Source organism: Aulonocara sp. 'chitande type north' Nkhata Bay, linkage group LG12, assembly GCF_057382095.1.
Source record: "Aulonocara sp. 'chitande type north' Nkhata Bay isolate Kocher_YH1m ecotype deep benthic linkage group LG12, A_spYH_male_GT1.1, whole genome shotgun sequence".
Lineage (NCBI taxonomy): Eukaryota > Metazoa > Chordata > Actinopteri > Cichliformes > Cichlidae > Aulonocara > Aulonocara sp. 'chitande type north' Nkhata Bay.
Window position 1 is genome coordinate 39,693,167 of NC_141355.1, and position 24,779 is coordinate 39,717,945.

Below are 24,779 nucleotides of genomic sequence, written 5' to 3' on the forward strand. Positions count from 1 at the left end.
TGGTTAAAAGGGACAGTGCAGTTTAACATAGTTCAAGTGCCAGACATGAAACTGATGTACCGCACATAGGTTTATAGCTACTGCTAATTTTCAACAATTGTCCCTTGTTGGGCTTAATATCTAAATAAATACATTTTACAATAAAACATACATTTTCATAAAACCAAATTACATCATAAATACAATTACAATTAATAGACAATAATTTAAAATAAAATTAAAAACATCAGATAAAATGACTACATCTTTGATTTCCCTTTAACCACACTTTAACCTCCAATGTAAAGGATCTAATGTCTGTAATCAGTTTGATATCGGTTGGAAGTGTGTTCCACAGATGCCTTTATAGAAAAAGCTGACTTACCGAATGTAGATCTGCGATATGATATCTTGCAGTTGCCGTTCACCTTACTCCTAGTAACACGATTACTATCTTGTCTCTGGATGTATCTATTGAGACACTCTGGGGCCATCCTATTATACATTTAAAAACTAATTTAAAAAAACACAAATGATAAAAACTCTTAAAACTAAGTAGATTATATTTCTTTAAAATGTGACAGTGATGCCACTGAACAGATTCTTTATCCATTATTTTTAAAGATTGATTATATAAGGACACCACAGGCTGAATTGTAGATGGTGCTGCTTGGGTCCAGCTGCTTGTCATACAATATGAAAAATGAGAAAATATCATAGAATTCATCAATAACTGAGCTGCTGAAGTGGGTATATAGTGCCGAATTAACTTAAAACAATTCAGATTAGCCTTGACCGTCTTAGAGATCTTCTTTACATGCTTTTCAAATTTAAGATGTGAATCTAAGATTATTCCTAAAAACTTAAAATCTTTGACCTCCTTTATTTCTTCGTTCCCTAGGTTGATTTTAAAATCATCAGATGAACTTCGCTTCCTAATTGAGAAACACATAGAAACAGTTATTTTAAAGTTCAATACAAGATGATTTTGTTCCAGCCATTGTTGGACATCATTTAGATGTATCGTTAAGGTGTATGCTGCTTCACCAGGTGACTTAGCTGGTACGTGTATAACTGCATCATCTGCATAAAGTTGGCAGTTAACAGGGAATGAGACAGGGAATGTCTCACATATTATTCACATCATCAAAGTAACCTTCAACATTTTCCCAAAAACACAGTGTAACAGCATCACCAACTCATAACCTGTAAACACAGTTTTCTTCATACATGAACCCAGAAATCCTGTCGTAGAAAAACCTTAACCAATTGTCCTGGTATACAGTGGGGCAAAAAAGTATTTAGTCAGCCACCGATTGTGCAAGTTCCCCCACCTAAAATGATGACAGAGGTCAGTAATTTGCACCAGAGGTACACTTCAACTGTGAGAGACAGAATGTGAAAAAAAAATCCATGAATCCACATGGTAGGATTTGTAAAGAATTTATTGGTAAATCAGGGTGGAAAATAAGTATTTGGTCAATAACAAAAATACAACTCAATACTTTGTAACATAACCTTTGTTGGCAATAACAGAGGTCAAACGTTTACTATAGGTCTTTACCAGGTTTGCACACACAGTAGCTGGTATTTTGGCCCATTCCTCCATGCAGATCCTCTCGAGAGCAGTGATGTTTTGGGGCTGTCGCCGAGCAACACGGACTTTCAACTCCCGCCACAGATTTTCTATGGGGTTGAGGTCTGGAGACTGGCTAGGCCACTCCAGGACTTTCAAATGCTTCTTACGGAGCCACTCCTTTGTTGCCCGGGCGGTGTGTTTTGGATCATTGTCATGTTGGAAGACCCAGCCTCGTTTCATCTTCAAAGTTCTCACTGATGGAAGGAGGTTTTGGCTCAAAATCTCACGATACATGGCCCCATTCATTCTGTCCTTAACACGGATCAGTCGTCCTGTCCCCTTGGCAGAAAAACAGCCCCATAGCATGATGTTTCCACCCCCATGCTTCACAGTAGGTATGGTGTTCTTGGGATGCAACTCAGTATTCTTCTTCCTCCAAACACGACGAGTTGAGTTTATACCAAAAAGTTCTACTTTGGTTTCATCTGACCACATGACATTCTCCCAATCCTCTGCTGTATCATCCATGTGCTCTCTGGCAAACTTCAGACGGGCCTGGACATGCACTGGCTTCAGCAGCGGAACACGTCTGGCACTGCGGGATTTGATTCCCTGCCGTTGTAGTGTGTTACTGATGGTGACCTTTGTTACTTTGGTCCCAGCTCTCTGCAGGTCATTCACCAGGTCCCCCCGTGTGGTTCTGGGATCTTTGCTCACCGTTCTCATGATCATTTTGACCCCACGGGATGATCTTGCGTGGAGCCCCAGATCGAGGGAGATTATCAGTGGTCTTGTATGTCTTCCATTTTCTGATGATTGCTCCCACAGTTGATTTTTTCACACCAAGCTGCTTGCCTATTGTAGATTCACTCTTCCCAGTCTGGTGCAGGTCTACAATACTTTTCCTGGTGTCCTTCGAAAGCTCTTTGGTCTTGGCCATGGCGGAGTTTGGAGTCTGACTGTTTGAGGCTGTGGACAGGTGTCTTTTATACAGATGATGAGTTCAAACAGGTGCCATTCATACAGGTAACGAGTGGGGGACAGAAAAGCTTCTTACAGAAGACGTTACAGGTCTGTGAGAGCCAGAGATTTTCCTTGTTTGAGGTGACCAAATACTTATTTTCCACCCTGATTTACCAATAAATTCTTTACAAATCCTACCATGTGGATTCATGGATTTTTTTTTCACATTCTGTCTCTCACAGTTGAAGTGTACCTCTGGTGCAAATTACTGACCTCTGTCATCATTTTAAGTGGGGGAACTTGCACAATCGGTGGCTGACTAAATACTTTTTTGCCCCACTGTAAATCACATGATCAACTCACATGAAGAACTGCAATGCTGTAGAAAAGAAAATGCGAATATTAGCACTGCGCAGGTGTATGCACACTTTCTCACAGTTACCTCTGTGAGCAACACAAGGTAGTGAATAACACCCCTGTTAAATTCACAGACACAGAAAGTGGCACTTAAAAGCTAAATCGGTACGGCCAAAGCTCACCTAGGATGTTGCTGTCATCTTTCTGCTCCTGTAAAAAAGAAACACACATAAATTCATCCACCCTTTTGTCCTATCTAGGTGGAGGTTAACCTTGAGTAGTGGTCAAGTCAGTCAAGTCTTGTGAGCTTTTGTCAGCTTTTACCAGTCAGTCAGTTTTTTTTCTCTTTCATTCATTCATCCATGCATTCATTCTTTCTTTGCTGATAGTGGAACCCATCGTCGCATTTAGACACTCTCAGCAAAATGACGTCATTTCAAAAGAAAAACAACTTTAGCTCGGATTACATCGCTGAATCCTTTTTGGACAGGAACTTACTTTCCAATTGTCCCAGATAAGTGGCTTTCTCCAGAGCCCATTTTAATGTGGAGAAACTCACTTGCAACAATTTTCTCGACGACGTGTCGTACAGCGCTTTCTGTTCTAATCGTGCAGATCTGCTCAAACAGAGATCATCAAACAAAAACTTTCAGTGCACTGTGAAAGTATCAAAATAAAAAGGCCTTGTTAAGTCATGACACATGCTCCTCATCTCAGGAGGGCAAACTACACCAAACCCAATTGGTAGGCTCAACCCTACAACAAAAGAAAAAAATCATCAGCTAGATTCACTCCAAACCATCAATCAGCCTCACAACAAACAACACAAGCCTTAATATCTTATTAGCTATGAGTTTAATCCCCAGGTCTGTGCTCTTCACTCATTTAGGTCACAGATCCATTTTATCCAGTTTTTCTTTTTTCCCGTCATCATAAAACGTGTGACATGTCAACACGTTCTCACTCCCAACTCGTCAAACGTGTGACGCATGGTCAGGCTCCCTCTGCTGCACTTATGGACGCGCAGGGTACCCCCCTCTGCGTCGGGAATTGACGTGAAGGGTCCTCCGATTGAAGAGATTGCTGCGAAAGTGCCTGTTGTCGGTATATTTATATATTTCCGAAATCACTTTGTAGTGACGTATACTGAACACAATAAATTATATAATGTAAACAACTACCTGAAAAACAGGTAGAACGATACTTTTGTATGGTTTATTGCATTTATGGAGGGAGTGATGTATGCTGGGTAATGGCACAGCTAGCTACTGGGTGACTTTATTCACCCGCTTCGGCTGTTATCAGTCCATACAATGGGCGTTATTAGCACAAATCAGTCCCATAGATATGGGCCATCTCCTGCTAGATTGTTCAGAAGGTTGTTCTCATCCATCCAGATGGAGGATCACTAACAGGAGCGTGGAAGACTCCAGAATCCACTCTGGCTGCAATCCGGTGGATACAGCAGTGTTTACAGGTAAGACCATTTAAACGGACAGCATTTATAGAATGACTATTAAACGTCAGCGAGTGTCAGTAATGTTAATGTGGTTATGTTAGTAATACACCGAGTGCTAATATAACAGCTTTACGATGCATTTGTAGATGTTATTACGTGTTTTACCGTCTTTATGGTGCTAGCTTAAAGTTACGGTGTAAACGTTAGCTTAGTAAAGCTATTACTGGTTAAACGATGTTAGCACAGAAATATTAGCTTCTGTCATGACTGATGAAGTTACTAGTTAATAAAGTTTCCAGTAAAGTGTTTAATCGCAGCCACAGACTGACAGCAAATATCTCGATTAGCTTCAGTGCATCTATAATAAATATGTGCAAGTTTCAGTGCTTCGTTTAAACTGTATGATACTTATACTGACCCAGGGTCAGTGTAAAATACAATCCTAGCTGTGTGAACAAAGCCTGGCTCCTTTAATCCTGCATGACAAACCTCAGGATGCAGGTTATTATTACTCTTTCCTGCTGGCACACCTGTCACACCTGAGAGTCAGCTAGAAACTTACAGTGACGTGGACATCATGCAAAGACCGCCAGACTCTGTAATACTGCAAATGATCAGTGACTCAGGTTAACACTAAACTTTAAACGGCACCTCTGTGTCTCTGTGTGCTGAACATCTAGGATTGGGTCAGGCTGCATTGACTGTGGGACTTTAATGTGTTAAAAGCAGGTTGAAGACGGCTCAGAAACATTTGAAGATTAAAATTTAGCATTATGGCTGCTGGTGGTTTGTAAAGCCTCTACTCAGCTGTATTTTTGTTACTAATTTATGTTTGTTGTTGTTTAACACAGATTTCAGAAGAGCAAAGATCCTTAATAGTTTAACTAGATTTCATTTGTCAGTGTGGGACTGCTGAGTCACCTGAAGAACTAGTTTCATTCATTCTCCACATGATGTTCATTTACAGAAATGTTTCACAGGAACTGATTTCTCCCAAAGGTTGAACTAGTGTGTTTCCATAGATTACCTCTGTATGAATGTACTTCTTAAATGAAGGCAAGTGTTTGTCCTTTTTTGTTCCTCAGGTACAGTACGTGATATCAAGGGCAGGCGGTCAACACTGGGGGTAGACAAGAAGCAGACGTACTTCCAAGAGGGAGCTGCAGTGAGGTCAGAGGTCAGAATGTGAAACAGCTCAGGTTTATATTTTAGAGGTTATAAAAAATCAAAATGTATTATTTAAAGAAACCTTTAAATAATAGTCATAATTATGATGACCCTAACCCTAAGAAATATCAAACATTTAAGTGGATTTTCTGTTGCACATATTGTGTTAGCTCTGCAATAAACTGGCAGCCTGTCTTTGTCCTGTATCAGCTGGGATAGGCTTCATCCACCCGCAACCCTGAATTGGATACATTGTATTCCAATTATGTAATCTGATCATTTACAAACTCAAGGTATCTAATCAAAATGTAAGTAATAGTTATAAAATGGGAAAGCAGAAATAAGTGTGACATGAATGTAAATGTGTGAGCTGACATAGAGGACAGCTACATGCAGTCTGAAAAACCTTTGTTGTCAAGTTTGCAGGTCTATCAGCACGAGACATTCTTACATAGAAGAGTCTGTTAAAGTCTCTAACTCAGCGAAGCATTATTGGTCCCGTCTGTTTGGATAAATATAGTAAGTCGATGTTTGTCCATTTATTCACACATTTTCTTAAGTGCTTATCCAGTTCAGGATCACAGTGGAGCTGCAGCTGGATATGTTCACTAAATAAACCTTACAAAAGTTAACAATAAACCTGCATCCATGTACGTTGTTGTCCACAGGATGAGAAAATCAAACTGGAACACTGTGGAACATGTTAATAAATGTTTGTGTGTTTATGCCTGTGTCTTTCACAGGAGGCGCTGGAAGGTTTCCCTAATAGTTCCTGGTGAATCAAAGCAGAACCATAAAGGTTGCTGGACTGCATGATGGCCTTACCCCTGAGCCGTCATCCTGTTAAAGGAGGAACCAGTTAGAAGCTGTTTTCAAAGTAGCTGAGCAGATTTCATCTCAAGTAAGCGATTAACTGTTTGTTCATCTGTTCTGCCACTTAAAGAGCATTTAAGGATGTCTTTTGAGTGTCCAGTTGAATTAATTCTACTGGCTCTCATGGTCATTTGTTATTATAGACATATTTTTCATGTTCATCCAGCTATTTAGTAAATTCTATCTATTTAGTAATATCCGTCAGCTATAAAATGTAATATAAATATAAAAATATCTAAATATCTCCTGTCCTTTATGTTTTAATGATGTAAGTCTGTTATCGTGTTACATTAGCATTCCTCACATATCAATGAGATGCTGTACAGTACAATCCTACTGACACAGCAGAGGGATAACGACGGCTATTCAACATCGTTACACGACACATTCGAGCTGCATGACGCAGACAAAGTGACTAAATCATCTTTTTTGTGGTTTATTGTCTTCAAACCAGCAGACAAAGCTGATGGCAGAAGATGTCAGAGAAGAACTTCAGGCCGTGGACTGAAAAGGTATTTTTTTCTTGTTATCAAAGACATTTGGAGTGACGGCTTCTACAACTGGTTGTGCTAAAGTAAAGCTTACAGTCTAAGAAATCACAGTGTTGATATTCAGCACAAAGAGAAAAGCTCACTTGTTTGAATTTATTTACAATCATAGTTTTATAAATTCTGACTGTAAACAGCGTTTACAGCTGTGATATTGTTTGACACTCGATATCAGGTGATAGGGTTTAATTTAAAGGTTTCTGTGTCCCAATGAGCCATTTACACTGATCAGTGTCAGTTTAACTGTAACACATTCATTATTTAGATTCAACAAAGAAATAACTGAATGTAAAAATGGCAGCCCTCAGGCAGGTTTATAGAGATACATGCATGCATTATGAAATTTATGTATCCCAGATAATTGTTATTCATCTAGTCATGGCAGACCCACCTCTTCCTCCCAAGTTAACTGCAACCCAAAAGAACTAGTGGGGCTATTTACACACTCACAACCAGTGTGGGGTAAAAAGAGCCACCAAAAAGCTGTCAGCCACAGATGTGCTAGAAGAGTTAGAAACTCTACTTATGGAGAAACTTTATAAGTCTAACAGGGGACAGGAACTCCTGCCCAAATAACATGATATAACCCCACATACAGCCCAGCCATAAAGTGAACCAAGTCATTTAGTTAAAGACAGCATGGGACCAAATGCATGTAACCAGCCTGCACCAACCTGACATTTCTTCCTCCTGAATTAAATGAATGAATGGATGAAAGTTAAATGACTACAAACCTAAAGCCACTAGTTCCCACACTGGAGCTCCCTGACACTGTGTGTTAACCGTATTTAGCTTGTATCAACAGTTGTAACAGGCTAAGCCACCTGAGACACTGCATTGAATTTGTTCCTGTCTTAATGATTTCAGCTGACTGGTTTCAGCTCAGATGTTCTGCTTTTTCCTTTCAGTAGATCAAAGCAGCTCGTGCTCCTTCTGCTTCCAATTTAGAAGAAGAAGAAGAAGAATGCTTCAGCGAAGTGGCGTTCATGGTCTCAGTGAACAGTCACGGTCACACACTGCATGTGGTTTTAAAAGCAACATGTCTGTTCACCACAACAATGGAGATGTGTAATATTAGTGCAGCTACGGTTTGTTCTTGAACATCAGTTCTGTTTTCTACTTTGATCACTTAGACCAAAAAAGTGTTGTTTTCAGATTCTTTCTTTTAAATCTATAAAGCACCTGCTCATTTTTTATTACAATTAGTTTCACATGAATGTTAGTGTTTCCTTTATGATCTTTTAATGCTTACACTACACTGTACACATTAGAGACATTTCTGTTTCCTGTTTCTGTTGACTCAGAGTTGTGAAATGTTCTTTTATTTGATACACAATATGAAGTTCATAATTTTCTTACAAATAAAACTCTAATGACAAACATGAACAGCTGTGCTTATTTCTGAGACATGAGTTTTTGAATGTGTTGATATTTACACAGTGTGCATCTGTAATCTGAAACTGTAATGGTGAACCTGAGGTGATGGTCAACAGAAGGCTAATATATATCAATATAAAACAATATTGAAGTAATGTCTTTACCCCCTGCAGAGTGTGGACGCTGTGCACGCAATCACCTTATTCACTGTAGTAAACGTGCACCGCTAGCTCACGTGACTGACTGTCTCCATGGTTACATCGTATATTCTTAGCTATGTAAACAGCTTCCATAGATACCGCCATAGCTCTCTGCAGCTGTAACACTTTCACACTTTGCAAATCCTTTTACGTTTTTGATAGTTATGAAGACAGAATATGTTTCTAAGGTCATGCTAGGCGGTTGCTATGGTGGTTGCTGTGGACTTGGGTGGACCGCGTCCGATTCCTGTTATTAGCTGTCCGCCGCAGGAAGGCTGCGTTCCATTTACAAGTAGTGACAGTCTGCCGCAACTCGAACTCAAACCCCGCTTTGTTCTTTAATTATAGGCCTTTTATAGCCGTTCATGACACGCACACACACACATAAAGCACTTTGCCTCACCATGAGAATGCAACTTCACCTAACCTAACCTTAAAGTATCTGATATAGGATAGAAAAATGAAGCAACCAGAGATTTAATGATGAAGACTCTGGGTTCTGTAGTTCACGTTTTACAGTCCTGAATGACTCTTTGCATATGATTTATTGAAGAGGACTTTAGAATGCACTTTACATTTAGACTGTTGCTGTTTCATTTTTTACATTGTTACCGTGTTATGTCATGAATAAGGTTCACCTGCTGGGGGTTTGATGGATCAGCTGGACAATACAGTCAAAGACAGACTTCATTCATCATATGCAAGAATCCTAGTTGGATTTTTGTTGTCACTCGTGTTTTTGAACCAAATATTGAAAACAATTCTGACAGACTGGATACCTGGTCAGGGTGTACATTACCTTGTACTCAAGCATCCCAGGACAGAGCCCTGCCCCACCATGAGCCTGGGTGGATCCGTGGTTATAATATAAAAAGGACCGATACTGAATATGAATATTTCATGAAAATTGAATTATAATACAAATTAGTAATAAGGGTTTCTCTGCGCCCTTATCTACTCCATACTCAAAGAGCTGCGGGCAGAGAGGGTGACAGGAGAGGATGGCACTGAAGAGAAGATGCTCGGTTTCTGGAGTCTCCTGGTCCTGTCAGTATTAGTAGGATGCATCTGCTGTGTCTTCTCGTGGATGCTCACCTACCTTGACTCGTTCCAGCCTGGTATGGATTTCCCAACACTGTGGACAGTGGCCCACGTCAGAGACGTTTAATATTGATTACATGTGTCTGAATTGCTAACCCTAACCCTAGCTCAACAGACCACAATGCCCTGGACTGTCAGTATTATTACATGCTGTGAACATAAGTACCTTTGATCACAGTTTATGTTGTAAAAGAGAAGGAATATTGGAAAGAAAGATCAACATTGTGATATTATTTCTTCCAAACTGACCAGAAACATGTTTGTCAGACTCTCACAGCAAAGGATCAGACTCACTGTGCATGACGGCTCGGGCCAATGATGTCTGTTAGATTGTCAGTTGTTTAGTGCTTCTGTACAGTTAGGGTCACGTCTCTATTTCAGAATAATTAATATGCAGAAAACACTAAAAGTTGGTTGTCTTCCAATATTCTAGCATAATTAAAAAACGTTGACTTTGTAAGTACATATTGTTACAGTCCTAATTCCAACATGATTCTTCATAACTCCTGCTTTGAAATACTGAACTTTAAAATTTACCTGATGAAAGATCATTTACAGTGGCACTCTGTCAGGATCATTCTGACTGTAAGATCACTGTATTAATCTGAATCCTTCTGCAATGTGCTGTGAATGAATGCTGATGCAACTCACTGTGGGAGAGCTGTTAATGAATCTGTGACACATGCAACACATTCACAGAGGAAGACGACACAAAGGGAGGACACGCAGAGGCTGTGTTGAAGTCAGAAATCCAAATCTTTATTAAAAAACAGGCAGCGGTTACAAACAGGAAGACAAGCAGTCCATCAAACAGTCTACAGGGTCAAACATACAGAGAATTCAAACAGCAGTAAAAAATAACTGGACACTGAAAAACTTAAAGCAATGTGAGACGCAATAAAAGGAAGCAGCGCAGTATATTCACTGAATTATCATCAATTACAAAAGAGAAAAATGACGATTTCTAAGGATTATTTTCTTAAATGCAGTTAGAGTGTGGCTGATAAAGATGGAAACATACAGAATGTAAACTGTGTGAGTTTGTGAACTTTGTTAGTAACAAATGAGGTAAAAAACAAAACAGACAAAACACAGAAAGAGGCTCTCAGTATTCACTAATAATTAGAAAGAAACATTCTGGTCGTGGATTTTTACAGTCTTAGTTCCGCTCGCTGTCATCATTATAATCATCATGATCAATGGCGAGGTCCTGAGGTGGGCGGGGCTGTCTCTGGTGATGTCACCATGAAGGAACAGCATCTGGCACGTGTTGGTGAAACATCCCAGTACACTGGTGTAGTTTCCTCTCCAGCTGTTTGACATGTGACACTTGAACATTAAGGGGAAGAAGAAGAAACAGTGTTAGGTCAGGTGACCACATGGTTTCTAAAGTAACTGACAGGAAGTAACCAGGCCGTCAGAAATGGATGGCATGTGTTTAGAGTTACTGGAGTTGGGTAACTCTACTTACCAAAAGCAGACGCACACAGATGAAGGATCAGATGCTGAATGTTGCAGGAACATGCTCGTGCGGTGGTCATTCAGTGCTGCTCCGGCAGGTTAGACAGTCCAAGACTGATATGCTGCCCATCTGAGAGTTTGAAAACACACATGCAAAGATTTATTTTGTATTACAGTCAAAGTTGGATGTTCATGTTTGTCCTTTAAAAATGTTTGTGTATTTGAAAGCACTAACATTTAAGGATGACTTGGATCGTCTCCTTTAAAGGGGAGACAAGTGTATCCACTACGTCACTTTACCTGGATGATGACTCCTCCCCCCTCACTCAGAAACACTCCTAATATAACCAAGCAAATAAATAATATTGAAGATTTACTTACATCATTACAAAAACAGCAAAAACATCTCCCTTTGAGTCTATTTCTCCATTCCTGCTGAACATCAGGCAACAAATATCTCAATAAATCACAGTAAAATGTAAAGCACATGTTTTCTCTGCTTTGTCTAACCTCTGCAGAGCCTCTGTCAAGAAAAACACATCTGTAAGCATAAAACAAATATACATTCATAACACGTCACTGGACAAACCTCGGTCAGTTGATTTCCTCTGTGCAGTGCAGACGAGCATCAGTCAGCAAGTGACTCTGCTGGTTCTTCTGAGGAAACACCACCGTCTCTCCACACCGTCACCATCTGTGAGCACAAACTGCTGCTCTGCTCTGCCAGCATGTAGGAAATCACATATCACACACACAGGGGTGAAGAAACATTAGAGCTCAACTTTGGATACTTTAGATCTAAACAGATCAAAGTAGCTCTTAGTTTCAGCAATCAGATAAACAATGATACCAAACTGATTCTGTATGAATACAATATGGTATTTTCAATACAGCTGTCACTAGAGCTGGGCGATATATCGAGTTTTTAAAAAATATCGATATATTTTTATACGAGATATAAGATGTGACAATATCCTTTATATCGATATAGTCTATGTTACGTTATAATTATACTTGTGGAGCCGCAGGTTTGCCTCTCTTTCGTCCACTTTCGTCTTTACGCAAAGTTACTCGGCCTCGCCTCTCCTTCACTGAACACAACTCCCCCTCCTCCCCCATCGCTTCACCTGCAGGAAGCGACAAGATGGACACGGCAAATCTCCGTTAACGAGTTACTGCGCATCGCCCCGTGCGTGGGGCTGGACGACGTCAATGTGTTAGCTAGTACGACTTTGATAAGCTACGGAGCTGCACCGCTTGATGGATTGTCGGAGGATTACGGCTGAGTGATACGTACTGTGCTTCAACGTAATATTACCCCACTGTGTATAAGACCCTTATGAAAAGGACACCGAGGGAACAGTTTACCCTGCCCGGGATAGGGTTACCGGGGCCTCACCCTGGAGCCAGGCCCGGGGAGGGTGCCCGAGGGCGAGCGTCTGGTGGCCGGGCCTTAGTCCATGGGGCCCGGCTGGGCACAGCCCGAAGAGGAGACATGGGCCCATCCTCCCGCAGGCCCACCACCCGCAGGAGGCGCCATAGGGGTCGGGTGCAGTGTGTGCCGGGTGGCGGCCAGGAGCAGAGGCCCTGGCGGACTGACCCCCGGCTGCCAAGACTGGCAATAGGGACATGGAATGTCACCTCTCTGGTGGGGAAGGAGCCTGAGTTAGTGCGTGAGGTTGAGAGGTACCGGCTAGATATAGTCGGGCTCACCTCTACACATGGCTTGGGCTCTGGAACCAGTCTCCTGGAGAGGGGCTGGACTCTATCTCAGTCTGGAGTTGCCCTTGGTGAGAGGCGGCGGGCTGGGGTGGGTATCCTAATATCCCCTCGGCTTGCTGCCGGTACGTTGGGGTTTTTCCCGGTGGACGAGAGGGTTTGTTCCCTGCGCCTTAGGGTCGGGGAACGGGTCCTGACTGTCATCTGCACTTATGCGCCGAGTGGCAGTTCAGAGTACCCAGCCTTCTTAGAGTCCCTGGAGGGGGTGCTGGAGGGTGCTCCACCTGGAGACTCTGTTGTCCTGCTGGGAGACTTCAATGCTCACGTGGGTAACGACAGCGAGACCTGGAGGGGCGTGATTGGGAGGAACGGCCTCCCTGATCTGAACCCGAGCGGTGCTTTGTTATTGGACTTCTGTGCTAATCACAGTTTGGCCATAACGAACACCCTGTTCGAACATAAGAGTTTCCATAAGTGCACGTGGCACCAGGATGCTCTAGGCCGTAGGTCGATGATCGATTTTGTAATCATATCAGCAGACCTGCGACCATATGTTCTGGACACTCGGGTAAAGAGAGGGGCTGAGCTGTCAACTGATCACCACCTGGTGGTGAGTTGGATCAGGTGGCGGGGGAAGACGCTGGACAGACCTGGTGCACCTAAACGCGTAGTGAGGGTGTGCTGGGAACGTCTAGCAGAGGCCCCAGTCCGCGAGATCTTCAACGCACACCTCCGGCAGAGCTTCAACAGCATTCCGAGGGAGACTGGGGACATTGAGTCCGAATGGACCATGTTCAGCGTCTCCATTGCCGAAGCTGCTGCATTGAGCTGCGGCCGCAAGGTGGTTGGTGCCTGCCGTGGTGGTAATCCCCGAACCAAATGGTGGACACCAGAGGTGAAGGGAGCCACTAGGCTGAAGAAGGAGTCCTATCGGGCTTGGTTAGCCTGTGGGACTCCGGAGGCAGCCGACAGGTATCGACAGGCCAAGCGGAATGCGGCTCGGGCAGTGGCTGAAGCAAAAACTCGGGTGTGGGAGGAGTTCGGAGAGGCCATGGAAAAAGACTTTCGGACTGCCTCGAAGAGATTCTGGCAAACCGTCAGACGTCTCAGGAGGGGAAAGCGGTGCTCTACCTGCACTGTGTATAGTGCTGGCGGAGCGCTGCTGACGTCGACTGAGAAAATTGTCAGGCGGTGGAAGGAATACTTCGAGGACCTCCTTAATCCCACTGACACGTCTTCCGAGGAGGAAGCAGAGTCTGGGGATGAGGGGAATGACCCGCCAATTTCCGGGGGCGAGGTCACTGAGGCAGTTAAACAACTCCTTGGTGGCAGAGCCCCTGGTGTTGATGAGGTCCGCCCCGAGTTCCTGAAGGCTCTGGACGTTGTAGGGCTGTCCTGGTTGACACACCTCTGCAATGTTGCGTGGAGATCAGGGGCAGTACCTGTGGACTGGCAGACCGGGGTGGTGGTCCCCATCTTTAAGAAGGGGGACCGGAGGGTGTGTTCCAACTACAGGGGGATCACACTCCTCAGCCTCCCTGGGAAAGTCTATGCCAGGGTGCTGGAAAGGAGAGCTCGTCCGTTAGTCGAACCTCGGATACAGGAGGAACAATGCGGTTTTCGTCCTGGTCGCGGAACACTGGACCAGCTCTTTATCCTCTCCAGGATACTTGAGGGTGCATGGGAGTTTGCCCAACCAGTCTACATGTGTTTTGTGGACTTGGAGAAGGCATTCGACCGTGTCCCTCGGGGTGTCCTGTGGGAGGTGTTGCGGGAATATGGGGTGTCTGGCCCATTGCTACGGGCCATTCGATCCCTATACAACCGTTGCAAGAGCTTGGTTCGCATTGCCGGCAATAAGTCGGACTCGTTCCCGGTGGGTGATGGGCTCCGCCAGGGCTGCCCTTTGTCTCCGGTTCTGTTCATAATTTTTATGGACAGGATTTCTAGGCGCAGCCAAGTGGCGGAGGGCTTTCGCTTTGGTGGCCTCAGAATCTCATCTCTGATTTTTGCAGATGATGTGGTTCTGTTGGCTTCATCGGGTGAGGGCCTCCAGCTCGCACTGGAACGGTTCGCAGCCGAGTGTGAAGCAGCGGGAATGAGGATCAGCACCTCCAAATCTGAGGCCATGGTTCTCAGCCGGAAAAGGGTGGAGTGCCCTCTCCGGGTCGGGGATGAGTTCCTGCCCCAAGTGGAGGAGTTCAAGTATCTCGGGGTCTTGTTTGCGAGTGATGGGAGAAGGGAGCCGGAGATCGACAGACGGATTGGGGCTGCAGCTGCAGTAATGCGGACGCTGCACCGGTCCGTCGTGGTGAAGAGGGAGCTGAGTGTAAAAGCGAAGCTCTCAATTTACCGGTCGATCTACGTCCCTACCCTCACCTATGGCCACGAGCTGTGGGTAGTGACCGAAAGAACGAGATCGCGGATACAAGCGGCAGAAATGAGCTTCCTCCGAAGGGTGGCTGGCCTCTCCCTTAGAGATAGGGTGAGAAGTTCGGCCATCCGGGAGGGGCTCAGAGTAGAGCAGCTGCTGCTCCACATCGAAAGGAGCCAGCTGAGGTGGTTCGGGCATCTGACAAGGATGCCCCCTGGGCGCCTCCTGGGTGAGGTGTTCCAGGCATGTCCCACCGGGAGGAGGCCCCGGGGCAGACCCAGGACACGCTGGAGAGATTATATCTCTCGGCTGGCCTGGGAACGCCTTGGTATTCCCCCGGATAAGCTGGAGGAGGTGGCTGGGGAGAGGGAGGTCTGGGCCTCTTTGCTTAGGCTGCTGCCCCCGCGACCCGGCCCCGGACAAAGCGGATGAGGATGGATGGATGGATGGATGTATAAGGACCATAAATGGCACCTGTTAAGAGACGTGGTTGCGAAGCGGATTTCAAACTCCAGGCTGTCAGTCACACAGTACAAGTTGGGAACAGAGCAGCTGTGAAATCTGTCTTTGTTATTATGCTCAGCGTCTTTTAATTTACATTTTGACTGCACAATTGTGAGCTTATTGCTATGCACAAAAACAACATTGTTTTCTTTTATTTATGGAGCATTATTATTTAATAAATGCTCATAATTTATTTTTGAGTAAATTTTATGTACATCTGCTCTATGTTAATAAAAGTGCCTGTGTGACATCTGGGACACAGCTTTGACTAAGAACTCTCTTTTTGTTCTTACTTTATGACTTTAAAAAAATATATCGAGATATATATCTTATATCGCCATCCAGCTAAAAAATATTGAGATATGAATTTTGGGTCATATCGCCCAGCCCTAGCTGTCACATTAATTTATTAAAACTAATACAGATATATGTATTTTTTTTTGATAAATTAGTTTGCTAAATTATAAGAATATATATATATATTTTTCATTTAACAATTGCAACTGAAAGAAGTTAAATATTGAACAAAAATATATTGTCACATTCTGAGCATGCTCAGCACGCTGACAGACTTGAAGTTGCTACAGATTTTAAGAAGTGATAATTATAGGGAAGAAACTTCTCTTTTTCATCCGTTTATTCAAACATTTGATGCGTCAGCTGTCTCAGTCCTGTAGCGTTCTGCAACTACAACTAACCTGAGGCTTGGATTTGGCTGCAGGTGCCCCTGTACATCCTTCTCAACATGTGGGTACCATTTAATCCCACTTCTTCCTGAGCTTTGCTTCATCACAAGACCAAAGGTGGCATCCCGTGTCACAGTCTTATCATAATCCAGAAGAAAAATTTGAAGAAACATCATGGAGAAGAAACATTTACGCGCCTCCTGGTTTTGTTTTCTGATCCTGCGAAAAGACTGAGGACAACAAAGCCCAGAGAACACGAGATACACAACATCCAACATTCAGACTCAACAGCCTCCATAAATGAAGAGCACCAGGTTGGTTATAGTAGATATAAGCATACTTCACATTACTGGGTATGAATAATAATGAGGAGGCAAACTTTGAAGATGCAGAGCATGATGTCCCACCATCAGACTGTAAACAAACATCCACCAGGCTTCTTTGTTGCCAAAATTGATGATTCTCCTATCAGGGATCATAAGCGTGTATTAACCTGTGGTATAAGCAGCAGTCACTGAAATATTACTGTTTCAGATAAGAAATCAAGCACATAAAAGCCAGGGTGGGAGGGATCTCTGAAAACTGACTTACCTCTGCAAGTGTGAAGCTCAACAAAAATCTGACTCTCCAGTCACAGACAAACAAAAACTGCAGCTGGGAGATAGAAAACGCTGTCTGGGTCTTGCTGGATGTTGCTGGTCAGAGTCCCACATTAGCAGAGTGCTTCTTGGTCCCACTGACCCATGTGGACAGCGACTGTGGAGAACTGTTCTGGAAAACAGAGAAGAGAATTAAAATAGCAAAAAGCCAAACAGGATTTCCACAAAGACTCTTGGAATCAGCAATCAAAAAAATCACTGGTTCATATTTCAATTAAATATGAACAGGTTCCTTAAATGTAAGCAGTTCAGATCTGATTTAATTTAATTTCCTTCACACAGCACATTCATCCAGGCTGACAGGTAAACATAGAATTAATCTCAGGTAACATGACTCATAGTAGAGATTCAGTAAGAAAGATTGCAGGCTCTAATATTATTACCACACAATCCAAGGACACACCAACAGCTCAGATTTGTAGAACTATTTAAACAAATGTCTTCTGAATATTCAATTCAGGTTCACAGTGGGAGGGTGGGGGGTGTCATGGAATTTTTTAAATAAAGTCTGCAACACAGAAAGAGCTGTGATCAAGCTATTTATTACTGCGCCGACACACATCAAACATCACAGTTCAGTCATGTCAGCGCTGCCACAGAAGTGATGCTCCTACTCCTTTATGCATTCCAAGGAAGAGGAAGTTACAAACTGATCCTACCACACTTCAACGGATCAATGGTTAAGCTGTTTTGTGCCCTTGGCCTTATCAGCACCTGTAAAGGGAGTTGTTTTCTCAAACTGCTGATGCTGAAGTAAGTTCATCTAGTTTTAGAAACTTTCACTGAACAGTAACAGTGTCACAACTAAGCATATGCATAAGCACTTAAATACTTTAAATGAGAATACAGAACATTTCTATTACAGAGGCTGGAGCCTGTCCCAGTAGTAGGTAGAGCACACCTGGACAGGTCACCAGTCTGTCAGAGGACTAACACAGAGACAGACATCAGAGTAACAAATCTATTTAAAATTAATGTAAGTTTGCTGCAGCTGTATGTATGAACATGTGTTTCTGTGCTCACAGTCCACCTCTCAGGAACCTACAGTTCACTTTAAGTCTACTTTAAACAGACCTCACAAAAGGCTGATGTGGCTGGATCAGTAGTCTGATTTAAGTACGATACCTTTGGCCAGGGATTACTCTGGTGCATCGCTTCACTGCAGTCTTACGTATTTTCCCCACACCTGAATAAAAAATACTGATATATACAAATAACAGCTTCAGCTGATGCAGCCTGACCCAATCCTAGATGTTCAGCACACAGAGACACAGAGGTGCCGTTTAAAGTTTAGTGTTAACCTGAGTCACTGATCATTTGCAGTATTACAGAGTCTGGTAGTCTTTGCATGATGTCCACGTCACTGTAAGTTTCTAGCTGACTCTCAGGTGTGACAGGTGTGCCAGCAGGAAAGAGTAATAATAACCTGCATCCTGAGGTTTGTCATGCAGGATTAAAGGAGCCAGGCTTTGTTCACACAGCTAGGATTGTATTTTACACTGACCCTGGGTCAGTATAAGTATCATACAGTTTAAACGAAGCACTGAAACTTGCACATATTTATTACAGATGCACTGAAGCTAATCGAGATATTTGCTGTCAGTCTGTGGCTGCGATTAAACACTTTACTGGAAACTTTATTAACTAGTAACTTCATCAGTCATGACAGAAGCTAATATTTCTGTGCTAACATCGTTTAAACAGTAACAGCTTTCCTCCAATATAAGCTAACGTTTACACCGTAACTTTAAGCTAGCACCATAAAGACGGTAAAACACGTAATAACATCTACAAATGCATCGTAAAGCTGTTATATTAGCACTCGGTGTATTACTAACATAACCACATTAACATTACTGACACTCGCTGACGTTTAATAGTCATTCTATAAATGCTGTCCGTTTAAATGGTCTTACCTGTAAACACTGCTGTATCCACCGGATTGCAGCCAGAGTGGATTCTGGAGTCTTCCACGCTCCTGTTAGTGATCCTCCATCTGGATGGATGAGAACAACCTTCTGAACAATCTAGCAGGAGATGGCCCATATCTATGGGACTGATTTGTGCTAATAACGCCCATTGTATGGACTGATAACAGCCGAAGCGGGTGAATAAAGTCACCCAGTAGCTAGCTGTGCCATTACCCAGCATACATCACTCCCTCCGTAAATGCAATAAATGATACAAAAGTATCGTTCTACCTGTTTTTCAGGTAGTTGTTTACATTATATAATTTATTGTGTTCTGTATACGTCACTACAATGTGATTTGGAAAATGTCTAAATATACCGACAGCAGGCTCTTCCGCGGCAATCTCTTCAATCGGAGGACCCTTCACGTCAATTCCCGACGCAGAGGGGGGTACCCTGCGCAGCAGAGGGAGCCTGACCATGCGTCACACGTTTGACGAGTTGGGAGTGAGAACGTGTTGACATGTTGTCATGCACTTCACAAAAGAAGTCCGTTCTCATGTACCCAGAGTTGTGTATCTGGGTGCAGGATTCACCCGGATATCAAAACCAGGAAACTCAGTGTTTTAGAGTCTCCACTCAACACACAACAAACTCCAACACATCCCATTCATTCGTGCTAGAATTCAGTCACCTTTCATTAATCTAAGAACGATCAACTAATTTGCATATCAGCTATTAACCCACTAAGTTGACAGGACAACAGAAATGCATGTTCAAAATAGCATCACAAAAGGCAATTTCCCTCATACAGTAAATTACTTGCTGCATCAATCAAGCAGGAAGCTTCTCCCAATTTACTATATCAACGACTAAATTTATTGTCTGATCACTGATTGGTCAAACCAGAATCTTTTTTCCCACAAAAATTTAACTGTTGTCCTGTAACCCAGAGTTAATTGTCAGCATTGGATAAATTCAGCATTTGATAACAAGTGTCTGCTAAATTTATCCTATTTTAACACTGATGAGAGATAACAAGCTAATTTTCATTGCATGTGTGTTTGTGTTATTAGGCAGGTTTAATGCATGTGTGTGGAGCTGCATATCCAGCAGAGCATGTTCTTAAAGCTGCCTGTCCTACACACTTCTCTACTATTATTTGATCATTTCTTAACTAATGTGCTGTGAGTCCACTGGTCTTTGCATCACACTAAGTGACTTGGACAAGATGATAAACAGACTCACCTGCTTAAAATGTTGTCTAATCTTCATAAGCTCTCTTGTATTTGTGTTAGTAGGGTTAATGCATGTTCTGCTTGTGTGTGTGATTTTGTGTATGTTTCTTTTTTGTTGTGTTTCAGACTCCTTCACAATTTTCCCACTTAAGCAGTCAGTTTTCTTTCCAATAGCCAGCAGTTCTCTTTCAGCTTTGTCCTGTGTTCCACTGTCTCTTCTTGCCATTTTTCTCCAAAGGTGGCAAATGTCAAACTCCAACAGTCTCCTCAGTTCTCCTCAAACGTTCTTTTCACATGCACAGTGAATTTGCAGCTTGTTGGAAACTGTAGAAATGCTTAGCTGATTTAGAGTTTAGAAATATGTTAACATAGAATCTAGAATTATTGTAGAAACACTGATACTGCCCTCAATGTAATAAAGGCCTGATTGTGTCATGAACTTAGGAGTAGAGTATAGGAGACCCTCCCTAGTTGAACTGTGAAAGTTAAACAGAGAGGAGTTAATGCTGAGTGGAAATTCCCCAGAGAATGTTTGGGTGGGGGTCTCAACATTTGTAACTGGATAACTGTGGTCTGGAAGGGAGATGGGTTTTATGACCTCTAGGGAGTCACCTACAACCACAGTGTTTTAACTGTCATGCACACACACACATGAGCACTCACAAAGACACAGACACAAAGTTTGCAGCACACGTAGGGGGGTTTTATCTTAATTTCAGTTAGTTAGAATAGAATAATCCTTTAGTTGTCCCACAAGGGGAAATTTGGTTGTAACAGCAGCAGAATGAAAGCAAATATACACACAGAACAGAAACACACACAATTTTTACAGGAAAAAAATTTACATCATGGACAATAGTTACAAAAACAGAGTACTGTACAGTTATTGAGATTAAAGTATAGGCTTCATATATATATATATATATATATACACTAGGGCTGGGTATCGTCACTGATTTCTAGAATCAAATCGATTCGATCCACGATTCGATTCAATTTGATTCAATTCGATTTGAATCTGGGAAATTTTGACAGTCAGAAATATTATAATTCAGATCGGTACATTTACATGTTTTTGTATCTATAAAAAGGAAGCTGGCACACGCAAGACTTTATCAAAGGTGTGAGCATCACAGCAGAGGCCTTTGTGTCAAAGTAGCTGAAGACAAAACACAGAAAAACATGAAGGTGATTTTCCTGGCCTGGGATTTTATAAAAATATTCTGCAGTACATCAAAAACGAAAGAAAACCATTAATCAACATATAAACATTACCTCTGACGTTACAGCGGTTTTATTAGAGACACGGCGTTTTGCATTTTGCATAATTTTAAAAAGTTTAAATTTGTTCAGTATTGAACGGCAGAAATTCGGTTTTCTTTTCGGAAGAACGTAAAAGGGAAAAAAAACATCAGCTGACAGCGCTGTAAACAACGGTAGACTTGTGCGCAACAAGCAAGCGAATAATGCAGAAAACAGATTTCGGGGATAGACGGGAAACTGTTCTTGAAGTACAGAGAGAGAGAGAGAGAAAGAGAGCTGTGCATGAAGTGTGATTTTATTGTGGTGGAAGCAAAACAGCAAAAGTCAGAGTGAATTCATGACGATGTTTATGTGAAGCTTAGTTTGGATCTTCTTTTTCTGCTGGTTCAGTCAATATTGTTTGGAGAGATCAAACTAACAGCTTTAGAATCAGCGCAAAAAGGGCGTGAACACAAAGTGCGGACCCGCCGTGTGGGTGTGGGTCCCAATCAGCAAGGGTTTCGGGTGAGCTCATTGTGAAACCTGGCCCCACCTTATCATGTGATTTCCTGAGGTCAGATGGCCCAGGATGTGAGTGGACAGACACTCTCCACCATTTGACCTTAGAACTGAAGAAGCTTCTCGGATGAGAGGTGAAACGTCTTCAAGCAACTCAAAGAAGTCCAGACGCTTTTCTTTCCAAGTGCCTTAGACATTGAATTAAATAATTATAAATACTTTGACCAACTGACTCGTGTTCTCTCTGTCCAGTAGAAGAAAAAAGAATTGGGTTTAATACAAGCAAAAAAAGAGAACATAATAAACACAACACCATTGCATTAATGTAGCTAACAGTAAATAACACTAAATCCTAAAAATTGAATGTTGCAGGGAAGCCCCGCACCCCAAACCCCATTTGGACATCTAGCACCTCTGCCCCGATGGCGAACAAAGAACGGGGGTGAGTGAAGACCCCAAACCTCCCTCCTCCCGCTCATGTGTAGTGTTTCTGTGTGCTGTTCTAAATTGTATTTAAAACATGGGAGGCCATGGTGCTGCTGCCAGAGAGCAGCAGGTGTTAGCACGACCCCTCCCGAGAACCCTTAATGCCTACATGCATTTAAACTTGAGAGGTGGGCGCCAGCGCCAGAAGTGAGGTTGAATACACAGACGGTCCTCTGGACGCCGTTAACGTGCCCACCCCCAAGGCCCTATATGTATGTGTTATAAAAGTATGAGTAATGTGGATGTCTAAGTTTCAGAATAAAATTGAGACACAGGTGGCCAGAAGGGGACAGAGGGGGGGAATGCCTCCCCTGCACCCTGGTGACACACCTGCACCCCAAGCCCTGCATGTGTGGGTGGGTGTGGTGGAGCGGGAAGAGGAAGGCAGCTGATGATGGGGAGGAAAGGAAGGGAGGGGCCCTCTGGAACCCACCAAAGCAAGAAGGGGCAGGCCCATTCAGACCGGAGCCCACGGCAGCAGCACCACAAAGCCCCACAGGACCCGGGACATGTCCACTCGACTCTAACGCAGAGGAAACTGTACCCACCCCGTCATTCAATCATCTCCCAGACAACACAATACAATAGACACTCAGGTTAAATCCATTCTCCACCCCTCCTGTATCTCTCCCCCACCTGCAGAGTGAACTCCTGCAAGGATGAAACAACCTCCCCGCCAGTTGAAGGGCCGCCTAGTTTGGCCGATGCACCCCCTGCACCAGGGCTGAGCCCCCATGGACCCACCCGCCCACAACCACAACCTGAGCAGGGTTCTGACGGATGTTTCACTGTCTGCATTATTGTACGGTCTATCTTACAATATGAATCGCCTTTTAATAAATCTGAATATTACACATTGACTGTCATCTGTATTGCTGACTAATTTAAAAGATGCCGTTTACATTTGAGTCTTCTCCAGCTTTCACTAGTGAAAGGAATGCACTGTTATATCTACTGCAATAGATTAAATGCTTATAATGAAGCTGTACAAAACATAATATTTAGTATATACCTCTATTTTGCCTCATATGAATTATTTTTCTAAGTTGTCGATATATTTTTAGTTTTAGTGTCATTTCCGTCCACCTTCCCTCTTCTTTGGTTTTCAGAATTAGCTCCAGCACAGTGCAGGGTAGAAACATACAGCAATCTAGAAACACTTTATTTACTTGAACACTCGGCTATGATCTGAATCTACAATCATCTCTCAGAGCTTCTGCAGCTAGAAGTCTGTCAGTTCACTGTGAAACATCACAGCATGCAGATTAGGATCACAGCAAAGCCACTAATGTGAACAAATATGTGAATAACTTTCCGTTCTCCTCTCCACACCAATGAAGCATTTCCTGTAAATTTATAAGCAGATGTTGGAGACGTGGACTGAGGAAATTATTGTACCCACTATTTTTATGATTAAAATGAAGTTTATAGCTGGGCTCATGAAGACCATTTGCACATTAACACAGCAGAATGTCATTAACACAAATTATGAGAATTGATCAGAGTAAATTATGGATTGTGATATGTGTGAGGTATGTGTGATTGCTGTGGGGCAGAAAAAGGATCAAAGTAAAGCATTCACTTCCCTGTGCATCAAAAATAAAAACACAATTATGGAAAAGATGAAAAACTAGATAACTATATGAGACTAACTATACTTATGGAAGCATAAAACCTTTGAGACTCTCTGCAGGTCATGTTATACATTTAATTCATCTCATCACTTTAACCCTGTAAGATCCAACACATCAAAAAATAGCCAGAAAATTCTGATTTTTTGGAACTGAGAAGTTTATTAACTAGTATAACAAAATCCACAAAAAATGTTTTTGCTATATCATGTTGTGTGTGATGTATTTTTATTATATATTCATTATATATTTTTTATATCTCATTTAATACATTGGGCGTTTTCGGCAACTTTTTGTTAATAACAATGTTAATTTTCGACAAAAAAAAAAGAGTTTTGTCCATAACATTTTGAAATTATGGCAAGTATTGATCATGTTGATGAGATAGAGGTCTCAGAAACTCATGTATCAAATATGATACAGAGGGCATTATAGGCCAACTTGTTCCATCCATGAAACTCTGTTTATATTCTGTCTGATTCTTTATCTTTCACAACTTTCTACTCACACTCATGAAGTAAGACTCTTTACCTCCTGCTTTAAACTGTCAGATCACCTGCAGGCACTTCGCTCTGTATAAGAAATAAACCTGATAAACCTCTCTGTCAGCGACCTGATCCTATTCATCAGTCTGTGGTCTCAGAGGTTTTCTGTTAAACAGGTTGATGCTGGTTTGTTTTTCTCAGGCAGTTTGTGATGATAAGATTAAGATCAAGATTCCTTCATTGTCACCGTGTTTGGCCATCG

General features: G+C 42.5%; 2 long non-coding RNA genes across 5 annotated transcripts; one reads left to right on the top strand and one right to left on the bottom strand.

The window, feature by feature from the left end:
* Positions 1-4,015: 4,015 nt before the first annotated feature.
* LOC147318118 (uncharacterized) lies at positions 4,016-8,251 on the top strand. Of its 2 annotated transcripts, none has more exons than XR_015131688.1 (5): positions 4,016-4,355; positions 5,423-5,514; positions 6,248-6,405; positions 6,832-6,889; positions 7,834-8,251. It is a non-coding gene; the product is annotated as an uncharacterized LOC147318118 (long non-coding RNA). The 2 variants fall into 2 exon arrangements; XR_015131689.1 differs by having other exon boundaries at positions 6,835-6,889.
* A 2,100-nt stretch (positions 8,252-10,351) lies between these two features.
* LOC147318119 (uncharacterized) lies at positions 10,352-19,165 on the bottom strand. 3 transcript variants are annotated; one of them, XR_015131692.1, is made up of 7 exons: positions 18,923-19,165; positions 16,939-17,118; positions 16,360-16,812; positions 11,654-11,784; positions 11,365-11,402; positions 11,075-11,194; positions 10,352-10,932 (listed from the first exon to the last, which is right to left on the bottom strand). It is a non-coding gene; the product is annotated as an uncharacterized LOC147318119 (long non-coding RNA). The 3 variants fall into 3 exon arrangements; XR_015131691.1 differs by having other exon boundaries at positions 11,300-11,402; XR_015131690.1 differs by having other exon boundaries at positions 11,075-11,402.
* Positions 19,166-24,779: the final 5,614 nt, after the last annotated feature.